Here is a 23311-nt window from a genome sequence, read left to right as displayed (position 1 = left end):
TCCTCCTTGTAGAAGCCCTCAAGGGGCCCCACTGACATGGTTTGATGTTTTGCATGGTCTAAATCTTTCATGCAAGCTGGGAGTATCCTTAATGAGGATGGCCTTATATCTAGTGAGACCCCTATATTTGTGTGTGTCTTCCTCCTTGTAGAAGCCCTCAAGGAGCCCCATTAACATGGGGTAGGAGGGATCCTCATTGGATTCTTTTCTATTCCTTGAGTTTGAATATGTTGTGTTTGTAGATTTTCTTCTTAAGGCTTTAGTCATAGAGAAAGAGGAGGAGGAGGAGGAGGAGAGTTAGAACGATATTTTTTTCTGGAGATATTACAAGAAATAAAATTTTCATTGTTTTCTAAATAAATTTGTAACCCACAACATTTTTCCTAGTTTTCTTTTTGAGATATTTGCTAAGAACAATTAGACATGAATTTACATAAAGGTCAGACTTTCTTTTGTAAATGCACATGGTAAAAGATCCACTTTTTTTGAGATGTTACATTCGGATTAGACTGATGAGCACACAAGTTACTTACTTAGGAAGATTCAAATTCTAAACCATCTTATAGTTGTTAATTAACCTTTGAAGAGCATAATTTGAAAGAGATGCGCCAACTCAGAAGGATAGCATGCATGGTCTTATTCATATGGGGTCCACCTAGGTGTAGCTTATTGCAATTGTTGGCAATGCCAAGAGTTTTATGGTTATCTAAACTCCTCTATGTATTATGAATACTCTTAAAATAGTTAACTGAGAAGGAAACACTCGTGATCGTAGTCATATGGGGTCTGCGCGCCAGGCATAGCTCATCATTAGTGACAATGCCAAGAGCTTAGAGCTTGATGGTTATCCAAACTCCTCTATGTTTATGGATGAAGCTACTTTCATGCAATATTTTTTGCAACATTTTAGCACTTAGATGATCAAATTTATATTTAAATTTTAGAAATTTAGAAAAATATTGACACATAATACACCATCTTGAAAAGAATCCATTAATTTCTTAGACCTAATATGAAAAACCTAAATTACCAATCATAACTTGTCTATATGCTTTCATTAATGTACATAGGAATGTATACAATATGAATTATAAAATTGCTAAGCTTTTCCTTGCCTTTGTAAATTCAGCTCACATTTTTTGCTAATAGTGCACAAAAATATAAGATTGTATAGCTTTGTGTACATACATAATAAGGTACCTATAAAAGTTTCTATGTCCTAAGTTTCCCTTGCATCTATGCATAAAGTTATATAACATACCCAAAGTCAAGAAAAAGAGGCCATGATTTTTCTTACAATGCCTAACAAGACCTTAAACACAAGCATCCAATTTAGAAAGTTAATTGCAAGTAATATATGTGGAACATGTAATGTGAGCTTTGTGTATGTAGTATTTTTTCCATTATTTCAAAATAGATATTCACTTAGCTTAAATTTAACATTTTGTCATATTATAATATCACATGCTTTGGTATATAATAATAATCCCAATTTTAAATCAAAATGTCTATATGCTATTATATGCCTTGGGATCAAATCTAACTCAATATAGTGCATGTGATATAGAAATCTAGGAGGCTTGGTAGCATAATCAATGTTCTAATGTTCTTGCAGGTTAATGAATGGGTTCTTTGTAGAGTGTTCTTTAAGAGTAATCAAGGAAAGAAGGTAGTGCCACCGAAAATCCAAGATATGTTCCATGATTATAACTATACAATTGATATTGGTTTTCCTACCCTCTTAGAAAGGCAAGTCTCAAATAACCCTTCATTCTCCCCTATTACTATTATTCCAACTAGCATTACATCCTTAGATTTCCTTGATGTGATTTCTTCTCATGAGAATATGCTCAAGGATTCTCCTAACTGCTACAACCACAAATGTAAACTCCAACATTTTGGAAACATACCCTCTATTAGCTTTACCCAAGAGAAGTTTGTAGGCACCAATCCTATTCATGTTATAAAAGATCTTCTTACCAACAAATCACCACCACAACAAAAGGAGCAACTTCATTGCCAAACATTTGGCCAACAAAGAAGCATTGAGACCAAGAATCCATGTAATCCCTCACAAGATATACTCATTGACTATGAATTTAGTGCTCCCTCAACTTTCTCCTTTCACATTGGTCTTGAAAGCACACCATGGTTGTGAGCTCATCTCTTCTTGAATAGGAGTTGAAGAAATTGAGCATGGCTGAATAGGTGGTCACTTTTATGATGTATTGGCTATAATAAATATAATTCTCCATTCGTGTATTAGGAGATGTGATTGCAACCCTTTTGACTTCATGTTGGCTTGCACAATAAAGAACACAACAAGTATTTGACCTGATCATGCAAAGTTTTTCATTAGTAAGGTATTGCAGTAAGTATAAGTAGTACTATATTAATGCAATAAATAAATTCATTGCTATGACATGGTATTGAGATAAATATAATTAATATAATACTAATATAATGGTATTGTAATAAATATAAGCAGTACAATACTAATGCAATGGTATTGTAATAAATATAAGCAGTACAATATTAATGCAATAGTATTGTAATAATATAATTAGTACAATACTAATGCAATGGTATTGTAATAATATAAGTAGTACAATATTAATGCAATGGTATTGTAATAATATAATTAGTACAATATTAATGCAATGGTATTGTAATAATATAAGTAGTACAATATTAATGCAACGGTATTGTAATAATATAATTAGTACATTACTAATGCAATGGTATTGTGATAAATATAAGTAAAATAATATTAATACGATGGATATATTCATAGTTATAGCATGTTGAAGTTTTTAATGAAGCTCTTTAATTCAAGTTCACGATTTAGTTTTCTATCTTTTCTTTGAGGGAACTTTTATTTCTTTATACTCAAACTATTGTGGACGTGTAATGAAAAATTAGTTGAGACTTAAATTATAGTATTCTTGAATAGAAATGAGAAAAATGGTTTCACACACAAGTAAGAACTTGATTTCTAACAATCCCCCCTCAAGGGATTACCTCATACTATGTCTAGGATAAATCTAGGCTCATAGTTTCTCATGCTAGTTTTCTTGTTCAAGGATAAATCACATGGCTCTTAGTCTCATAGGCTAGTCATGGGTCCCAAGGGTAGAGTACACATAGGATCAAGTCATAGATTCACAACATACAACAGCACACAATACAACTGAAAACAACACAAACTTGGACTTTTGAAAGCCCATACATATAAAGACAACACACATAAATTTGACACACACATTTCTGCAATGTGGCACGACATTTTTTTATCATCCCCCCTTGATTCCAACTTGGCCTACTCATTTGGTGGCTCAAAGGTTGAATCATTACATGAAACAGATATTTCATCTCTTTCCCTCCTCGAGAAAAATAAGAATTTTTTCAAAAATCAAGGCTTTTTTAATCTGATTATATAGGAAGATATAGTAACTGTAGCCATATTTAGTAGTGATGTGTGTGAATACGCTAGGACTAGCAAGGTCATTTTTTTCCTCTTTAGGGAGTTTTTTTTCCCGCGTGCTGGTATACAACCATCTTGAGGTATACTTATCATCTTTGTATATAGCACACATTCATTATCTATCTATCATCTCATTGTGTGCTCCCTTAAGCTTCTCTAGAATTGATTGTGTTTGGCTCAGGCACCTTATTTGCTAATTTGGGTATTGGCGAGTCCTCAAACACTACCATCTTCACTTCTAACAGTCAAAGCGCTATGGCAAAATGAGGAATCCTATTTTTCATGCTCGCACAAAGCACATTGAGGTGGACTATCCACTATCATTATGTCAGGGAGAGATGCTCTATAGGGGAAATCAACTTAGCTTATGTGCAAACAGAGGACAACTTGGCAGATTTGTTCACGAAGGTTCTCCCACGAGAGAAGTTTGAAGCTTCTCACAAAGCTTTAAATTTACTTCCCTTTGGGTATAAGATCTGCATGCTACACATCACTGGGTCTTTGGCCTACAACCGTCACCCACAAATGTTACATGTTTAACACGATTATTATTATAAGCGATGATGTGCAATAGTATGTCGCCATTGGCTTTCCCATGCAACATCTGCGTGTCCCACGCATTACTAGCATGTAAATCCCATGTATTAATGTGTACACATCCCATGTGTACGTTCCATGTGTTGCCACGTGTAAATTTACAAGCTATGACTCATGGTTGGTGGAGGAAAATTCAAAAGGACAAGGCAATCCCAACTACTTGGGAGGAGTTTAAAGATATGTTTATTTAGAATTTTATGCCACCATATGAGCACAATATGGCACTTGATACTTGGTTTTTTATCTCTCAAAAGAAAATCACAGTTCTCAAGAGTATGCATACAAGTATCGAGAGGTGCTTATGACAATACCCGAAAATTTACCAGATTTCTTACAGGTTCATAAGTTTGCCTTGGCATTAAATGATAAAATTTGACCATTAGTATGCCGAGAGAAGTGTCAAACCTTAGCTATAGAGATGGCTTTAGTTTATGAAGATGGTCAAAAAAGAGTCAAAGTCAAATAGTGGGTCAAGGTTCAACGTCTCATTTTATGCGACCTACTTATGAAGCTCTTAAAAACCATTCTAAGGAGGATCAAACACTAGCTCCATTGCATAGTTGAATAGAAATGAAGAAGATGAAGTTAAGCTACTAATCAAGAAGTAATTAGCATAATGATGAGCATAATGACAACATAAGTGAGGGGCAATAAAATGTGTTGATTTCAATAGATGAGAGCCTCTTTATATAGGCTGAAGTACATGAGGATTAAGCTCAAGATTAGGTGTTAATCATCATCTAAATCATCTCCACCTTCCCTCCTAGATTCAAGCACCTAAAAGTGACCACTAACCCTAGAATCTTGCTAATCACACCAATGCTACCTAATCAAGGGATCACAACCCCTTTGGCTGATGTTGAGCTCCTAAATGACTCTTTTACATCATGGTAAGATTGCATAATAACCTTTGTATCCATTTGCCCATAATCTATGACTTTAGTGCATAGTGCTAGTTACAAGGTATGTGCCCTACACATCATTTTAGTGAAGGTGTTTGCCATATTTTTTAACACCCCTCCTCAAACACTGAATCCACTCAATGATGCAGTTGGTCATGCTGACTCTCATGAGCCTAATTAACCACCCAATGCTCAGTGATAGCATGCATGAGCGTGGTCTGACTAGCAATGCCATACATAGGTTATGCCAATGTGAACTCAGAGGCTTTAGTCATGCGTACAAAAGAGGTATGGGACGACTTTAGAAGAGTGTGACAAGACGTGGCTACATGTATGAGTGAAGAGGACACCCATGTGTATAGGGCATGCCCTTGCTTTTAGCACTTTAGAATAAATGATTTGATCTAATCATAGATAGGGCCTCATGATGGTGGCCCTTGTCTTCATCTTTTTCTTCTTCTTGGTCTTCTTCCTGCTGCACTTCTTCCATGATGTAGACTCGTTGCATCTTCTTCTTGGCAAAACAATTCTTCTCTACATGGCCAGGTTTGTGACAAAAGTCACAAATGAGATTGTTGTTGTTGTAGCCCTTGTTGTACTTGCCTTTGTTCTTGCCATACCTACTAGATCCTGCATAATAAGCATTTTCAGTAGACAAGGTTGATGACGATGGAGACTCCATTTGCTTGGTCTTTAGTTTTCTCTCCTCCTCAAGAAGAGATGCTTCAATGTCCACAAGCTTTGATATTGGCATATTGGTCAAGGTGGTGACCACATGGTCATATTCTTCAGGTAAAGATTTAAGTAATACACCAATGGAGACATCTTCATCCATCTTAAGACCTATTCCTGAAAGTTGTGTTAATAGGCCTTTCATGTAGTTCAAATGTGAGGCTAGGGATGTGCCAGACTTCATTTCTAGCTTAAAAAATTCAATGAGCAAACCAAACTTTGAACTTTTAGATCGAGCCCCAAATAGAGTTGTGAGTTGGTCCCAAACTTCCTTGGAAGTTTCGCATCCATCCACATGATGAATGTAAGTGTCATCAAGCTCCAATGTGATGATGGCACGAGCTTTGTCATCTCTTACTTCCCAACAAGGAACATCAGCAAGAGTCCTTGGCTTCTTCTCATTCCCATTTACTATGTTGAAGAGCCCCTTCTTCATGAGCATTAACTTGCGGGTTTGCCATGTGTGAAAACCATGACCTTTAAAGCGATGGAGAATCCTTGGTAGCCATTATGATATGGAATGAAGGGGGTCTTACCTCTGATGATTGAGGCAGTGTCTACCCTTTTAAAAGAGAGATTAAGACCAAAGAATAGTGCTAAATCAAGTTATTTAGCATATGCTTTCCAAAAGATAAAACCAGAAAATATATTGATTTGTGGGAAGCAAGGGAGACACCTAATCAAGGGGCAAATTAAGTGTGAAGTAATAAGGGGATGTAGCAAGTCCCTAATGACATGTATGAACCACTTATTGCACCAAATGATAAGGATTATGATAGATTAATCATTGATTAGTGGAGTTGAATATTCTGCTCACTATGCAGAGAAATGAGCTCACTTGGAGTCAATATTTGAAGGAGTTGCACAAAGAATAAGCTAAAAATCTTCAAGGGCATTGAATAGCAGTATGTCTAGATGATTTTAGAGCCCACAAACACTTGCTTAAGCAACTTAATCAATGAGTAATCTCAAATTTACCAAAGTACCATTTCTGGCTATGGCAGTTCTGGACAGCACCCTGGTTTTTTGCTTGGTGTGTGAAGCACAATCAATCATTTGCAAAACCCTCTTAGGAGGAGTAAGTTTAGGTTCCAATGAAGCCACACCTAAGAGGAATTAGACCAATTTGATGTGTGTGAGCTGCAACAATATTTTTGGTGGTCGCCTATCAAGAACGTGCCTGTTTTGGGGAAAACGAAGTTGCCGACGACGTGGAGCTATGAATGGTGCAATTGAGGTGCCATGCCCCTTAGCAATATTGCTGGTGAAGTGCCCACAAAAAGGATTTTGGCAACGGTTACGTGGTTTGTGAGCACCAAGGCCTCCACTCAGCTGCTATTCTAGATCCTATTTTCTAGGAAACCCATAAAAGCTAATGAAACCCTAATTTTCACTAATCTCTTGCTAAGCAAATAAGATGGGGCTTGATTCTAAATGCATGGGCTAGTCCTAGCTCTGATACCATGTTAAAAACCATTCTAAGGAGGATCAAACACTAGCTCCATTGCATAGTTGAATAGAAATGAAAAAGATGAAGTTAAGCTACTAATCAAGAAGTAATTAGCATAATGATGAGCATAATGACAACATAAGTGAGGGGCAATAAAATGTGTTGATTTCAATAGATGAGAGCCTCTTTATATAGGCTGAAGTACATGAGGATTAAGCTCAAGATTAGGTGTTAATCATCATCTAAATCATCTCCACCTTCCCTCCTAGATTCAAGCACCTAAAAGTGACCACCAACCCTAGAATCTTGCTAATCACACCAATGCTACCTAATCAAGGGATCACGACCCCTTTGGCTGATGTTGAGCTCCTAAATGACTCTTTTACATCATGGTAAGATTGCATAATAACCTTTGTATCCATTTGCCCATAATCTATGACTTTAGTGCATAGTGCTAGTTACAAGGTATGTGCCCTACACATCATTTTAGTGAAGGTGTTTGCCATATTTTTTAACAGAAGCTTCCAGGTAAACTACTGGACAAAAGGGAAAGGCATCTATGTCTAGTGTACATTCGTCTACAAAAACTCTTTTAGGAGTTAAGAGAAAGATGTCAATGAAGAATGATTGCAGATCTTCTCTCACTCTCAAGCAAGTTGAGAAAGCAAAAAATGAAGGCTTATGCTTTGCTTTTATGGACAAACATCAAAGGCGTGATTGTCCATTGAAGAAGAAACACATAGCTTCAAATATGATCACACTGAGCCTATAGATTCAAATCATGGGGATGATCTCGAGGAGGATTTTATTGGATTATGCTCTAGATCACACATCCAAACATTCTACTAGGATACTCTCAGTGTCAATTGAGAAACGGGTACCCATGGCTACATATATATTCTTATCTTTAGAGGCTAGTCGCACTTATAAGTTTCTAGTTACAAAACTTATCGTCATGAAGGGTTCAGTTGTTGAAGGGAACCAGTGAAGGTACTCTTCGACATGGGCTCTAGTAATGTGATTAGTTCTCAACCTCGTTAAAGTTAAAAACTAAACCATCATCATATCACTATACAGTTGAGCTAGCAGATGGCAAAGGAATAGAGGTATGGGATTAATAGGTTGTAGGTCTTGGTCTCACAATTGAATCCTACTTTGAGGAGATAAACTTTGATATTACTTGACTAGCATGTTTTGATGTTGTGCTAGGGAAAGATTGGCAGACACAAAAGAAGCCTCTCATCGACTTCGCAATGCATGTCTATCAATTGATGCATGAGGGGAGGATGCATCACATAAAAGGTGAGCCTGATCTATGTAAGAATGCATTGATTACTGCTACACAAATGCTAAGAATATCTTGTAAGTCTCTTTTTTTTAGGTTGGGTTTAAAAAGTTCCAAGTGTTATGGACACACATGAAAGTGGAACTCCAACTTGCAATGCCACAAAATATTTGCAAGAGAAAATTCTGACAGAATGTTTTCATATCTGACCTTCCCTCTTCTTTGCCTCCGCAGAGAAATGTCGAGCATTGAATAGACCTTGTACCTGGTGTAAATGTGGTCAATAGACCTTCATACCGAATGAGTTTGGTCCAGAAGAACAAGGTGTCAACGGTGATTGGGGAGTACCTAGTGAAAGGACTCATTTGCCAAGTTTCTCACGGTTCACTTCTCCAATTTTTCTAGTTAAGAAGAAAGACGGTTCTTATTGAATGTGTATCAATTATAGAGCCTTAAATAAACTTACTATAAAACATCAATATCCGATGCCAAGGATCAATGATTTAATAGACGCTCTAGGTGCAGCTAAGGTCTTCAATAAGATAGATTTAAAAAGTGGATACCATCAGATTCATATTAAAGATAAAGATGAATCTAAGGCTACTTTTCGCACTTGTTTGGGTCATTATAAGTACCTTGTAATGCCATTTGGGCTTACTAATGCGCCAGCCACATTTATGGTGTTAATGAATGATGTAAAGGAAAATACTTTTCCTGATCACTTTGTCATTCTCTGACATAAGCTCTCAAAATATCCTCCAAGACTTGGTTGAATCTCTCAGTCCGACCCATCAGTTTATGGATGATCACCTACTCATGTAGAGTTACATGCCAAGTTTACTAAAAACATGTTTCCAAAAATTACCTATAAACCATGGATCAGTATTTGACACTATAGATTCTGGCAAGCCACATAATCTAAACACATTGGCAAGAAATAATTCCACAACCTTGTTTATAATAGGTACAACATGTTCCGTCTTAGATAGTCTATCCACAATAACAAAGATAGCATTATAACCTTTCCTGGTTTTGGGCAAACCCATAATGAAATCCATGGAAATACTCTACCATTTCCTCTTTAGAATAGGCAATGGATGTAACAATCCGGGCGACTTCACATGCTCAAATTTAGTAACATGATACTGTAAACAATGTCACGTAATGATTAACATGTTTCTTTGACTCTGGCCCACCAATAGAAATGTCTAATGAGCTAAATTGTTTTCTTTATTCCCGGATGTCCAACACATGGACTATCATGACATTCTCGCATCACTAATACCCTCAAATTATCTGAGTTCGGAATGCATACCTTGCCATTTCTCTTGAGAATTCCATTCTCAATGGTAAATCTACATTTACTAGACAATAAATGAGGCGAAACTGATTCCTCATCTACTTGGCTAGCCTTATTCCATAATAATTGAACATATGGATCCATCTTTTGAGTTTCACGTATTCTCTTCTGATACATTATACAAGACAATTCTCTTTTCCTCGTCTATACAAGATTTCTATGTGAAACTCTTGCATTAATTCGGCCCATCTTGCTTAACAGCCTCTTAAATCCAGGTGGTTACAAAAATACTTATGTGTATCATGATCCATGTATACCTTAAACTCATATCCATACAAGTAATGCCTCCACACCTTTTGTGTATGTATAACTGCATACAATTCAAGCTCATGTGTGGGCCACTTGCATTGCGAACTATTGAGGTTCTTACTTTTAAAAGCCACTGGTCAGCCTTCTTGGCTCAACATAGCTCCTATGGCAAAGCTACTAGCATCTATATCAACGACAAAAGGTAATGACGGATCCATGATCTTCAAGATAGTTGCAGTTGCAATCGCTTGCTTTAAGTTATCAAAACTTTTTTGCTGAATGTCGGTCCAAACCAAATGTTAGACCTCCATGTGAGACAACCAAGGTCTTTATATCTAGCCACATGCAAAAAACTTGAGAGAGAAGAAGATGAACTCAAGAATAGCCTAAAGACATGATTCATTAACATCATAAATGTGGTTGGTCTCTACATAAGTAAGCCCAAATGGCATGACAAGGTAGTCATAATGAAAAAAATGAGTACAGAAAGCAGTCTTAGATACATCTTTGTCTTTAATACGAATCTGATGGTATCCACTTTTTAAATCTATCTTACAAGACCTTAGCTCCACCTAGAGCATCTATCAAATCATCGATCCTTGGCATTGGATATTGATGTTTTATAGTAAGCTTATTTAAGGCTCTGTAATCGACACACATTCGATAAGAACCATCTTTCTCCTTAACTAGCAAAATCGAAAAAGCAAAAATGGTGAGAAACTAGGGCGAATGAGTCCTTTCACTAGGTACTCGTCAATCACATTCGACACACGTTGTTCTCCTCGACCACACTCATCTGTTATGGAGGTCTATTGACGGCAGTTGCACCATGCACAAGCTCTATTCAATGCTCCACATTTCTATGCGGAGGCAAAGAAGAGGGCATGTCAGATTTGAAAACATCAAAAAATTCCATCAGAATTTTCTCTTATTGCAAAGATTTTGTGGGATTACAAGTTGGAGTTCCACTTTCATGCATGTCTATAGCACTTGGAACCTTTTGAACCCAACCTAAAAGGAGAGACTTTACAAGATATTCTTAGCATTTTTGTAGTGCACTAATACATTCTTGGGTAGATCTAGCTCATGTTTTATATGATGCGTCTTCTCGTGCCATTCTTTTTCTAGTGCAACATTAAAACATGCTAGTCAAGTAATATCAAAGTTGAGCTCCTCAAAGTAGGATTGAATGGTGAGACCAAGGCCTACAACTTGTTAATCCCATCAAAGGCCTACAACCTGGTTACAAATCCCACCTGGAGTGATGATGTGAACAAGAGGTGACTTGGCACGAGAAGTACAGAGATATGCCAGGCTCTTTGGACTGTGAGATAGGGAGCTCAGACTAGTCCCCAATATTACAACCCTTACATGTGGCAACGCGTGAGATGCATACACATTAATGCACGGGATTTACACACTAGTAATAAATGAGACACGTGGATGTTGCATGAAAAAACCAAAACCAGCATGCTATTGCATATCATCACTTATAATAATAAGTGTAAACTGGCATGTGCAGCATGTAGATCTTACATTTGGTATCAGATGGCTATGGGGGAAGCTTTGCAGCAGATTTGAGCTTTTCTTGAAGCTTGCAAAAGCGTGGAGTTGCTATAGTCTGTCCGTCTGCCGAAAATTCATCGACGTCCGTTCTCTTCCGTTCGCCTCGCTGCAGTTTCGTCAATGCTACCGTCGTCGTCGATTTGTTGGTCGTTTTCGTCACCCTGCTTCCGTTTCATTGCCGTTTCCATTGCTGTGGCCATTGCCTCTTAGCTGTGGTGGCCAATCAGGACTCTACTCTGCAAGATGTGCAGTCGCCAATGCCGTCAATGTTGATGCTGCTGGTTGTCACACAAAAGCAAAGTTTCTTCTACTACTCTTATCTCCATCGCCAAGCCGCCATCGCCTTCGTCTGTCACAGCCAGCACAGCCCAAAAAAAGGAATAAAAAAGCCCATGATTTTTTAAATAAAAAAAGAAGGCTTATAAGTTCTTCTTTCAAAGGTTTAGAGGGAGTTCACACGGGGGGATATGAGCAAAAAGACTCTCCTCTCCGTACAGTGGTCTGTTTCTCGCAGCACTTAGCCCGAACTACATCGCAGAAGCTCTACATGGCTTCCGTCTTCATTGACTTCCACATTCATAACTACTGGGGGGGACTCACTTATCTCTACTCTTTATATTTTTCATCGTTTAGTGCTTCTTGCATATTATTCATTAATTCCGACTACTTTGCCTGACAATCACCCGAGTCTATCCCTCTTCGCCAACAAATGCATGATTTGCGGGAACAAATAAATTATTTATGAATGATATTTGCACCATGATAGCACCTATAGTACCTCAGTCTGCCAACTTCAGATACCCATCCTTTGGGTAATCGTAAGGGTACTCCGAAAAAGGGATTAAAGCCAAAACTTGCATTGAAAGATTTGAAACCACCATACACTGGCACTTTACCTTCTTGCATGGCTGATGCAGTAGATCTGTGGCTTTCTAGGTGGGAGCAATGATTTACTTTATGTGATATCATGGATGAGCATATTAGAATCCACACACTGCATATAATTTACTGGGTGTGGCTCCTGAAGAGGTTAAAGGCAATCGAGGAGCACGAAGCCAGGTACCAAGCATTGGAAAATAGTAATTTGGTTCTCAGCCAAACTATTGTGCAAAGAATTAAAGAGAATACGGATTTGAAAGTGCAGTTGGAGCAGGCTAAAGAACAACTTCAGAAGGAAGTCACCCATAACCAAGAGCTAGCAGTTATACAATTTTTTAAAAGTAGGAGGCTTCACATTAGGGGCCTAAAAAGGGAGTACAAGAAGGAAGTTTGCTCTCCGAAGAGCTAAAAAACTTAGATGAGGCTATAAAATTTGTAAATTTTTTTGACAATACCATGGGTAATGGTAATTGTAAAGAAAACCATAAAAATATTTTATAAAAACCTCATGAAGAGAATTTTGGCTCTAAAAAAGAAAGGGTTTTTTCTTTAAAAAGGAAGAACCTTCAAAAAAGCAAAAATCCAGCCCTAGTATGTTTCTAAAAAAGCAAGATTTTGAGAGAGCGGTTAAAGAAAAACTTTGTTTCTCTTGTCTTGAGCCGGGACATGATAAAAGGAATTATCCTAAGTCCCAAGGATAAGAACTTATTGGGAATGGTAATGATAAACTTAAAGGAAAAGCAGTGCACTCTTGAATTATTTTCATGATGGAAAAGACTTTTGAGAAGCTATTGCATAATACACTAACATTTGAGCATAAAGGAAAATTTATTACATTGCAAGGAGAGCACAATGTACCATCTCATGCCCAACAGGTAGTACAGGAGCTCAAGCACACTTCCCTACCCAAGGAAGAAGAGCTATAAGGCCAAATCCAAACACTATCCTTAACTCTGAAGGAAGCAGAAAACAGAGTGATCCAACCAGAAAGAGAACAAAACAACAAAGCCAATGTAGAGAAGATTAGAGTGCTTAATGACACCATCAATGTAGAGAATGATGGCTGCACACCAAGAAGCAATGGCACAAGTCACCCAACGGCTATAATACAGTCAAAAATTGGCTGCAGAAAGACTTCAAGGAATCTCGTTTCCAAGAAAACAAAGTCAACAACAAGAACCAACAGATGAGATGCGCCTCCTCCTTGAGTGAGCCTCGGAGATAGGTCATCTGCCAATAACTCCTCGGACCCCTCCTTAAACTCTTACTCTAATTTTGTCTACACTAACCCTCTCATTGCTTGAATATGATATAAACATGTGTCTAAGGACCTAAGACTAGGAGAACTAACACTCATGAAGAGAAATACCGAATGTGATGCTGATTCCACTATCATTATGGGAATTTTTCAGGGGGACGTAGTATTAACTAATCCTCAGGATATTTACTTTTATCCCTTGCACCCAATTGTGCTAAACCTTCGTAGTTGGTGTCGGATGCTCTAGAACTCTGAAATTTTGGACAACAGCATCGACAAGTTAGACCTATTTGTTCCAAATAATACTCTTGACACACCGAACAACTACGAGGTTGTAGCCCAGAGTTATCAATGTATTATAAGCCATGGGTGGCTAGAATTATACAATACTCACCAGCACTTAAACTTATGTGAATATTCTTTATATCACCCTTTTGGTATTCTAAAACTCTATCATAACATCTACAAGAATCTAGAGGCAATGTTAACAAACGTCCTTTACACTTTTGATAATACACATATTGAATATCCTAACACAAGTTCTGAGGATATCACTGAGCTCCAAGATTTTATGAAACTCCACAAACCTAGCCACCCACCCCCAACCTCAAGCCATGGTCAGGAAGAGACATCAAGTTCATTATCTAACCCTACATACCCCGTGTATTCTAATGTAGCCAGTAAATTACTTAATCCGTATCCTAATGCTCCACCTACTGACAAGTCTCAAGCAGACTACATTTTTTCAACTCTCCCTTCTCAACCTTTAGAATTTCCCACTAACACTCTCGCCCCCGAGGAGGTACCGGCACCTAGCCTGTCTCCCCCACGAGGGAAAAACTCATGAGAGGTAAGTCACACTCTCCTACAAGACACCATTGAATCTTTTACTGATGATACTATTCTAGAGTCTTGTCCTAGTGTAGAATATAAACGATTCATAAGAGCTGGGAATCTAGTGCTAAAGCCAAAACTTATGTTCAAGGTGTTAATGCAAATAACATCATTTAAACCAACTCGGTGGATTTTACCAGAAGCTTACTTGGATGTCACACCAACAAAGCAACCTTATGTACCATACCCTCTCCAAGCACCTTGCCTGGAATTAGAAGAACTGCTACCTTTGGTTGGAGAGAGCACTTTATGGTCTAACGTGGAACGACACACCAAGTTAGCAAATCCACAATTGGCTGACCTGTTGGAAATCACGATGGTAAGATTTATGATCAGTTATTGCTTCCGCAGGTGGAGGAAGGCTCACCCAGTCCACACAAGAGGAGGGTATACAATAATTATCACAGATGATGCAAACCCCAAGCTGGAAGATTTTGGCATACAACCAGACTGGAGAAAAGAGTTCCTCACAATCCTAGAATATAGCCATGAATATATGTGTGCGCCACCAACTCATTAAGTTGATCCCTTGTACATGCCACTAAAGAGAAGATGGACACCTTTAGAGTTTCAAGAGGCCAAGCAGTAGGATTCACATGTCTGCTATAACTTCCCCATCTTCATGCCAGCCACATTTACATACATGAGAGAATAAAGGAAGCAGATGCTAAATTGGATACATGCATGGCGCCGTATCCCGGACTCGGCAATAGTGGCCAATGTTTAATCCTTAAAATTTCTCGTGGTCCTGATCGATCAACCAAAGTAATGGTATGATGGGTATGATGCTGAGTAGTTGTAGTTTGACATGAATCGAGGACCCTCTGACAGGCATGATGTTGTTTTATCATCGCCTAAGGTGTTTTCCTGCCTAGGACATGGTCGACACACCAGGTTCTAGAGATCACACTCCACATTTCGAAGAAGAACCCTAAAAAAGCTTCAATCATGCTATAACTTCTATCGTCCAAGTTCAGTGACCAGGTACTTTGACCTTGGTAACAGGTTCTGAGGACAAAACCTACATTAGGTAGGGGGGATGTTAATCCCATTTTGGATTAACAAATATGCTCCTCCATTTGAGGACATTAATAAGTGTCATGCAAAGGCACTATAAAAGTTATACATTATGAGATATTGGCCACCCAAGGCCTTAGTTAAGTAATTTTTGGGCGCCCATGTGTGAATAAGGGCCAATTGTATATAAGGAATTTTCTCATAATGAATGGAAACAATCCCCCCTTTGTGTGCTATTGAGAACTCTTGTTTGTGTCTTGTGAGAGAGATTGAGAGAGAGCATTCTAGCACTTGTGCCTCTTCTATACTTGCATGTTGCATGCTTGTATTGTGAAGAGTGAGAGAGAGTGATTGCCTTATGTGATGGTGCGAGAAACTCTCTACAGTGAGACAGTGTGGAGGTGGAGGATTGGAGCATCTCAAGTGAGCTTGGAGGCCTCAAGGGACAGCATTGGTACATTTCCTACGACAGTTGTGTTTTATTGCTCTTTCCTAAGTAGGTGAATGCATTGAGTTCCCTCTTGGAGGTGTGGTATCCCATAACACCTTGGAGAGTAAGAAACTTAATGATGCATAGACTAGGTACCTAGTTCAGGAGAAAGAGTTGTATGCGATCATTAATGCTTTAAAGGCATGGAGACAGTATCTCTACGGATCTCAATTTATGGTCTTGACAGATCACTAGTCTTTGCAGTACATTTGTGATCAACCAGACTTGAAGGCAGATCGACTGAGTTGATGCAGGACTTTGATTTCATGATTAAATATAGGAAAGATAGCTTGAATCGCATTGCTAATGTGTTGAGTCAAATTGGTGAAGTTAATGAACTTAGCTTCACGGAAAGTTTTTCTAACTTGTATGATTCACTTAGGGAAAAAAGCAGTACATATATTTTATTTGGAAAGTATTGGAATTTGGTAGAATCAAGGTCCAATTCTGAGGTAGATCAAAACCAGGTGAATCAAGGAAAAGCCAACCAATTTTTTATTTAGAATGGTCTCTTATTTCTAAATGATAAGTTTTGCATGCCAGATGTGTCCGAAATTAGACTCGGGATCCTCTTTGAGTGCCATGATGCACCATCGGCAGGACATTCTGGCATACAACGAACCTTGGCTTTGGTTAGAAGGACATTTTACTAGCCAAAAATGAAAGATTTTATTCAGAGTTATGTGGTCAAATGTCATCAATGTAAGATAAACAAGGCTGAACGCCTTAAATCTGTTAGGTTACTACATCCTTTGGATATTCTGTCTCAAAAGTGTGAAAGTATTTCCATGGATTTCATTGCAAGGCTTCCACGTATGAGTAGGGGTCACGATGCCATTTGGGTAGTTGTGGATAGATTGATAAAGATGGCTAGGTTTTTACCCACAAAGACAAAAGTCAAAGCATTGAAATTGGCTTACCAATTTGTTGAGCAGTTGTTTAGACTGTATGGTCTACCTTCTGATATTGTGAGAGATTAGGACTCTAAGTTCACCGCTCATTTTTGGCAGGAAGTTTTCAAGAAATTGGAAACTACTTTGAGTATGAGTTCCTCTGAGCACCTGCAGTCTGATGGGAACACATAGCATGTGAATCAAATTTTAGAGGATATGCTTCGTGCGTATATCTCTAGAAAACCATTGAGTAGGGAAAAGTATCTTCCAATGATGGAATTTGCCTATAACAGTTATAAGCATACAGCTACTGGTTATAGTCCGTTCATGATTATGTATGAGTATCAACCCAAGGCACCTCTTAATCTTGGTCTTGAGGACATTGAGCTTGATGCATCGAGGGATTTTTTGTGTGATATGCAAGAAATGCTGACCCAAGCTCAGGATTCTATCAGGAGTGCTCAGAATAGAGCATAGTTTTTTGCTGATAGGGGATGCTCACCTCGGTCTTTTGAGCCAGGAGCGTAGGTTTATTTGAAAGTTCCTAAATATTCTCAGACTTTATCAACAGGAAATTGCTCAAAATTATCTCCTAGATATTGTGGTCCATTCCAAGTTATACGTCGGATTGGCATGGTTGCGTATGAGCTAAAACTACCTCCACATGTTAGAGTTCATCGAGTCTTTCATGTCAGCAAACTGAAAGAGAAGCTGGGAGGTGAGGATAAGACAATTACTCTTTAAGAACTCATTGAGGTTGAGGATTTATCCTATGTGAAAGAGAAGCTGGGAGGTGAGGATAACACAATTACTCTTTAAGAACTAATTGAGGTCGAGGATTTATCCTATGTTCCACATGAACCTGAAAAGGTACCTAAAAGAGAAGCTGGGAGGTGAGGATAACACAGTTACTCATTGAGGTCGAGGATTTATCCTATGTTCCACATGAACCTGAAAAGGTACTTGAATTCAAGGAAAGGAAACTTCGTAAATTGCTTAATCCCTAAGGTTAAAACTAAGTGGAACGATAGGCAAATCGATGATTCGACTTTGGAGTCAGTTGAGAACGTTCAGCGTAGGTTTTCTTCTTTCCATTGTAAGTGGAACGATAGGCAAATCGATGATTCGACTTTGGAGTCAGTTGAGAACGTTCAGCGTAGGTTTTCTTCTTTCCATTGCAAGAGTGCAATGTTTTGAGAGTGGGAAAGTATGTCATGTGTACGTTATATTATGTGCATATACTAGGAGGCTAACCCACCCTAGGCATGTGAGCATGGGAGCACGGGACACATTCTCTAGTGGGGCAAGGGTTAGACCTAACCTTGGATTGAGGTTAGGGTCAGGCAACCAAGGGTCACACATGGAAATGGAGAGTCAAGAGTCACTCGAGATCTCTCCTATATAATAGGGGCATGGGGTTCTCTCAAGGGATGTTCTCTTGTGTAGAGCATAGTATCTACTCTCTTGCCATTTCATACTAGAGCTATGTGCTACTGGATTGAAGGCATACCTCTTGGTGGTATGGGACACCAAGGTTAGGTATATGGTTCTTCATTATTTGATGTGTGCACCCTTGGGCTCAGGGGTGGTCGGGTGGATGAGTATATGCATGGATTATGTGTGTTTATGCATAGTGATTAGCTAGAGTAGGGTTTTAACAGTGCATCTTCTCCAAGTCTCTTACATACACCGAGTACAAAAGCATGACAACCAGCTAGTCCTAAGTGCTTGGCTATTACAGTAGTCATATATGTTCACACAATGAATGGAGCATCTCGCTGAGGCACAGGTTCAGAATCCCACCTACTAGTATGGTCCAGGCCTTAATCTCCAAGAAGACTTTCCTTACTTATCTTTCCTATATGAAGGGTAACTATGATGGGCCTATGTCCCTCAAAAAAGTACCCACATTTGTTGCACATTTGAGAGGAAAACCATTTTTCTTAAGCTACTCGTATGTGTAACTACTCTCTTAACAACAGTACCTACCCCATCATTCTCCCCCTTGCCATGGCTTGAGCTAAAGAAGCTCCATTTTATCTCCAATCCTATGAGCATTTCAAATCTTGCAACAAAAAAATAGAATAGTTGCTTTGCTTTAAATTGAGAAGTTGCTCCATCTAACCACACCCAATGAAGCTTTAGTGTAAACCCTTGATCTTTCAACCATCTACTATCATGTAACAAGAAGCAGTGTTGAACAAAGAGTGTATCAACCACCTCATCATTAAAAAAATGAAATGAATAATCTTTTGACCCATGATATGTGCACAAAAATTGTGAATTGGTTTGAATACCAATGCACTAATTGAATTTCATTTTTCTCTTTGTGAGTAATTTAGTGCATTGGTTTTGCACTGATTAAATTTCATTTTTCTCTTTGAATGAGTAATTCTCAACAACAAAGTCAAGCACAGACACCACTACATTATCATGAAACCTCAGTGCACACTCCTTGAATTGTTAAGCTTACCATCTATAATGAAGTTATGCTTGATGATCTTTAGAATGTATGTCTAGAACATCTGAAGAAAATTCTTGCAAAGTAGCTACCTACACAAAAGATATTTTTTTCTTTATTCTTCCCCTTTTTCATCAAAGCCCAATTCCACATCCTTGAAAACCTTCAAAAAAAACTTATAGTTTCTTCCCAGCCGCCTCATATGGGCATAAGGACATTATTTTCATGGTATTCCATCAAAAATGGTGAAAATATACCATTCCAATCATAGAAGGGTCCCAACCCACTAGGCCACAAGGCCTTACCGTAATGGACATGAGTATGGACAAGCTAGAAAAGAACCTGGTAAATCAATTAGGCTAGCAGGGCAGGGTCAGAGCCCAAGGGGAACCTCAAGGCTAGCTCCAACCAACCTCTCAACAATAAGGACACCCACACCTATTCCTACAAAGAGAAATGGTTTGATGTGCAATTTACCACTAAAATCATACAAGTAGAGTGTACTAAGATCCACATTTTTGCATATGTGAATGGTGGCTCTAGTAGGTTCTAGCTACGAAGATTCACATTCTAAAAGCAATGTTGACATATAGAGGGCATGTAAAGAATACTAAATAACAACTATTTAACTAGTACATGTACAAAACCTATGGTTCATCAAGAAGATGTATCGGATGCTTTACAAAGGTGTTTCTACCTAACCTCTTACAACATACATATTTCTTGTTGCAAGATACCCACATCTCAGTAGTCCAAAATGCAAACACAATGTCCTTCACCCCTTGTGTAAGGGTGCTTGTATAGTTTTGTCTTAAGCATGTTTATAGGGGCAACAATCCATCCTTTTCAATGGATAGGCAAGATTTATGTGGATCACCAAAACCTTTCAGGCCTTTGCAATGTTCAAATTCCACAATTCATTTGATCCATTTGAGTTCACCAACATCATGAGATCATTGGAAGATTTTGGTGGTTACTTCACTAGGGTTAAGCTATTGCGGATACTGGAAGATCTTGGCTATTTCACTAGGGAAAAGGTATTGCAGATATTGGACACAATTGTTGTTTGAACATTAAGTTGTTGTCTTGATTCTTGCACATCCCCTTGAAAGAGGGATGAAGGAGGAGCTACTAAAAGAGAGATTAAGAGGGAGTTACTGAAAGATTTCCTTTCTTGTGGTTGAGTCAATTCCCCTTGTCCACCATTGGTTATAATAGCATGCCACATCATTGTAGTTCTTGTGTCTTCTCTGCTCATCAACTACAACATTCTCCTCAAGCATAAGTGAATGAAAAATCTTTACTTTTGGGCATTTATCCCTTTCTCAAATCCTCATAGTCCTTGATGATTGATGACTATTTGAAGAACTTGTGTAGGTTCAGTTGCCAATATGGGAGGATTGAATGTGCCAGGCTTGTTTGAACTGCATTGCAGTCACTTCATATGCAAGGGTCATCTCCATGCTCCATAGAGACTTGTAAATAAAAATAACATCGAAGATAAAAACTCCAAGGCTTCAATAGCTACGGCTATTAAAAATTTAAAGAATTTATCTAATGTGAATATGATGTATATAGAATGCATTTTTCCAATGTAATAGAAGTAGCAAATTTATCAAATATATGAATGCAAGGCTACAAGGCTTGTTTAAGTATAACATTGTATATATCAATGTTAAAAACTATAAATTAGTAATAGTATCACTAATAAGAACCCTTTTTAAGAAGGCTTTAAGGGCTTTGATGCCCTATATAGGCTATAATTTTTAACCATCCCATTAGGAACTCAATGGAGTCTTCTTGGGCCCTTTAATTTGCCATGAGGTTATGGAAACGTTTAACTTTTTGACAAATAGGAGCCCGCCATGTAAGCAAAAACCATTGGTTTGTAAGAGAGGTGTAAGAGTGGTCAAAGGGTGCACTTTTTTCCCCAAAAAGGGGGGGGGGGGGCAATTTTACAATTTTCAGACCTCCATAACTTCTACATCAAGCTCCGATCTGAGCGGAGATTACAGATCCGTGATCTACGCATCAAGAGCTTTCCATAGATATGTTACATGATATGGTTTTATCTGCTAGATTTTAAATTCCATTTTTCCCCCCAAATTCAAATTCGAATAAAGTAGCCGTTTTGAAGCTTCAAATTAGAAAACGTTTCTTCTTAAGAGAAAAGGTTTGACTCCCTTAAACTGCCAAATAAAAGGGCCCAAGAAGACTCCATTGAGTTCCTAATGAAACATGTCAAGTAGCTAAGACAAATTGACAAAAGTTCCAAACCCTCTTCAAGATACCAAAACAAGTAGAGAAAAAAACTCATTGATTAGAGGAGTGCAACAAGCACTATTCAGAAATTGTAATAAGTAAAGAGAAAACACTGCGTATTATAACATGCAATAAGAAGTAGTAATGGTCTCTTGCACATTGAACAAACAACACATACATAGATAGGGAAAGGTGGACTACTTCATTGTTAGCCTTAACACACACAAGCACATGTATACAAAGAGGTATTTGCATAATGGTTCATGGTGTGTGTTTGTGAGAGAGAGAGAGAGAGAGAGAGAGAGAGAGAGAGAGAGGAAAAATTTCTATTGTTTCTACTTGCTTAGTGATAGAGGTTGACCTTAGGAGTAAACACTATGAACACGCGCACGCACGTACACACACACAAAGGCCCTACACCTTCTTGGAGGAGAAAGTATGGGGTAGGGAAGGAGAATCATGAGAGAGAGAGAGAGAGAGAGAGAGAGAGAGAGAGAGAGTGATGGACCAACATGTGCACCACATGAGAATGGGAGGAGAGAGAGAGAGAGAGAGAGAGAGAGAGAGAGAGAGAGGCAAGCGCGACATATACATAAGCTACATAGTGAGGGGGTTTGGGAGTTAAAACTCAAATTCAAACTACCAAATAACAAGTGCTACTCAACCAGCCAAATAACAATGTCACACGAACACTGATTTTCAATCCACCTCACCATGCTTATACCCTTGTGGCTTCTCTTTGAGCAATCTCCTTTCCTATGAGTAGAGAATCACTGTCTGCCAAGGTTTGGTAGGTTTATAGGGGAAATTTAATAATAAAAATTCATGGTTTACTTGCATTTTATCCTGAGATGTAACTTCTCCTAAGCTAGTATCCATGCTATCGTGCTTTTGTCATCTATGGTTAGGATAGTGTGGCTCTTATAAATCTCCCTATATGGGTCTTCATGCATTAACTCCTCTATGGAGGGTGCTCTAGATTTTGTATCATTCAAAGCACTTTCCTCCAAGGGTAGAATATATCCTTCTAAACTCTCTTGTCATTTGTACATGAAAGGAGTCTTAACTAAGGCTTCCAATTTGGTTCAAGTTCGGTTCCTCAATGGTGACTACAAGAATTTGGGTATTTTCCAATTCTATGTGAAACTTTTATTTGTTACACATAGAAATGTACATTTGCAGTGTGTATAAATATCTATTTAGGAACACACAAACCTAAGTCTAGGAACATACATGTGTAAGCTTGGGAATGTGCATGCCAAATAAATTAGGTTTTACTTAATGGTGTATGTTTTTTGAATTTTGTTTTAATATGATGATTTACTTATTCCTAACCTTCCTCATAATATGCTCAATGCATTCTAATTGTGTTTACACAATTATTGATAGCTTGATTAAATCCTAAATTCCTTTAAGAATAAATTAAAATAACAACACAAAAAAAACAAATCTTGACACCCTTGAATCTTAATCTTGAAGGAATGCTCCAAAGTCTCCATAATGCTCCAAAACTCCATCAAAACACCCAAAAA

The sequence above is a fragment of the Cibotium barometz genome, chromosome 31, assembly GCF_041138505.1.
Source record: "Cibotium barometz isolate CiBa-2024 chromosome 31, ASM4113850v1, whole genome shotgun sequence".
NCBI classification, from domain to species: Eukaryota; Viridiplantae; Streptophyta; class Polypodiopsida; order Cyatheales; family Cibotiaceae; genus Cibotium; species Cibotium barometz.
Note: the sequence above shows the minus strand (reverse complement) of the source record.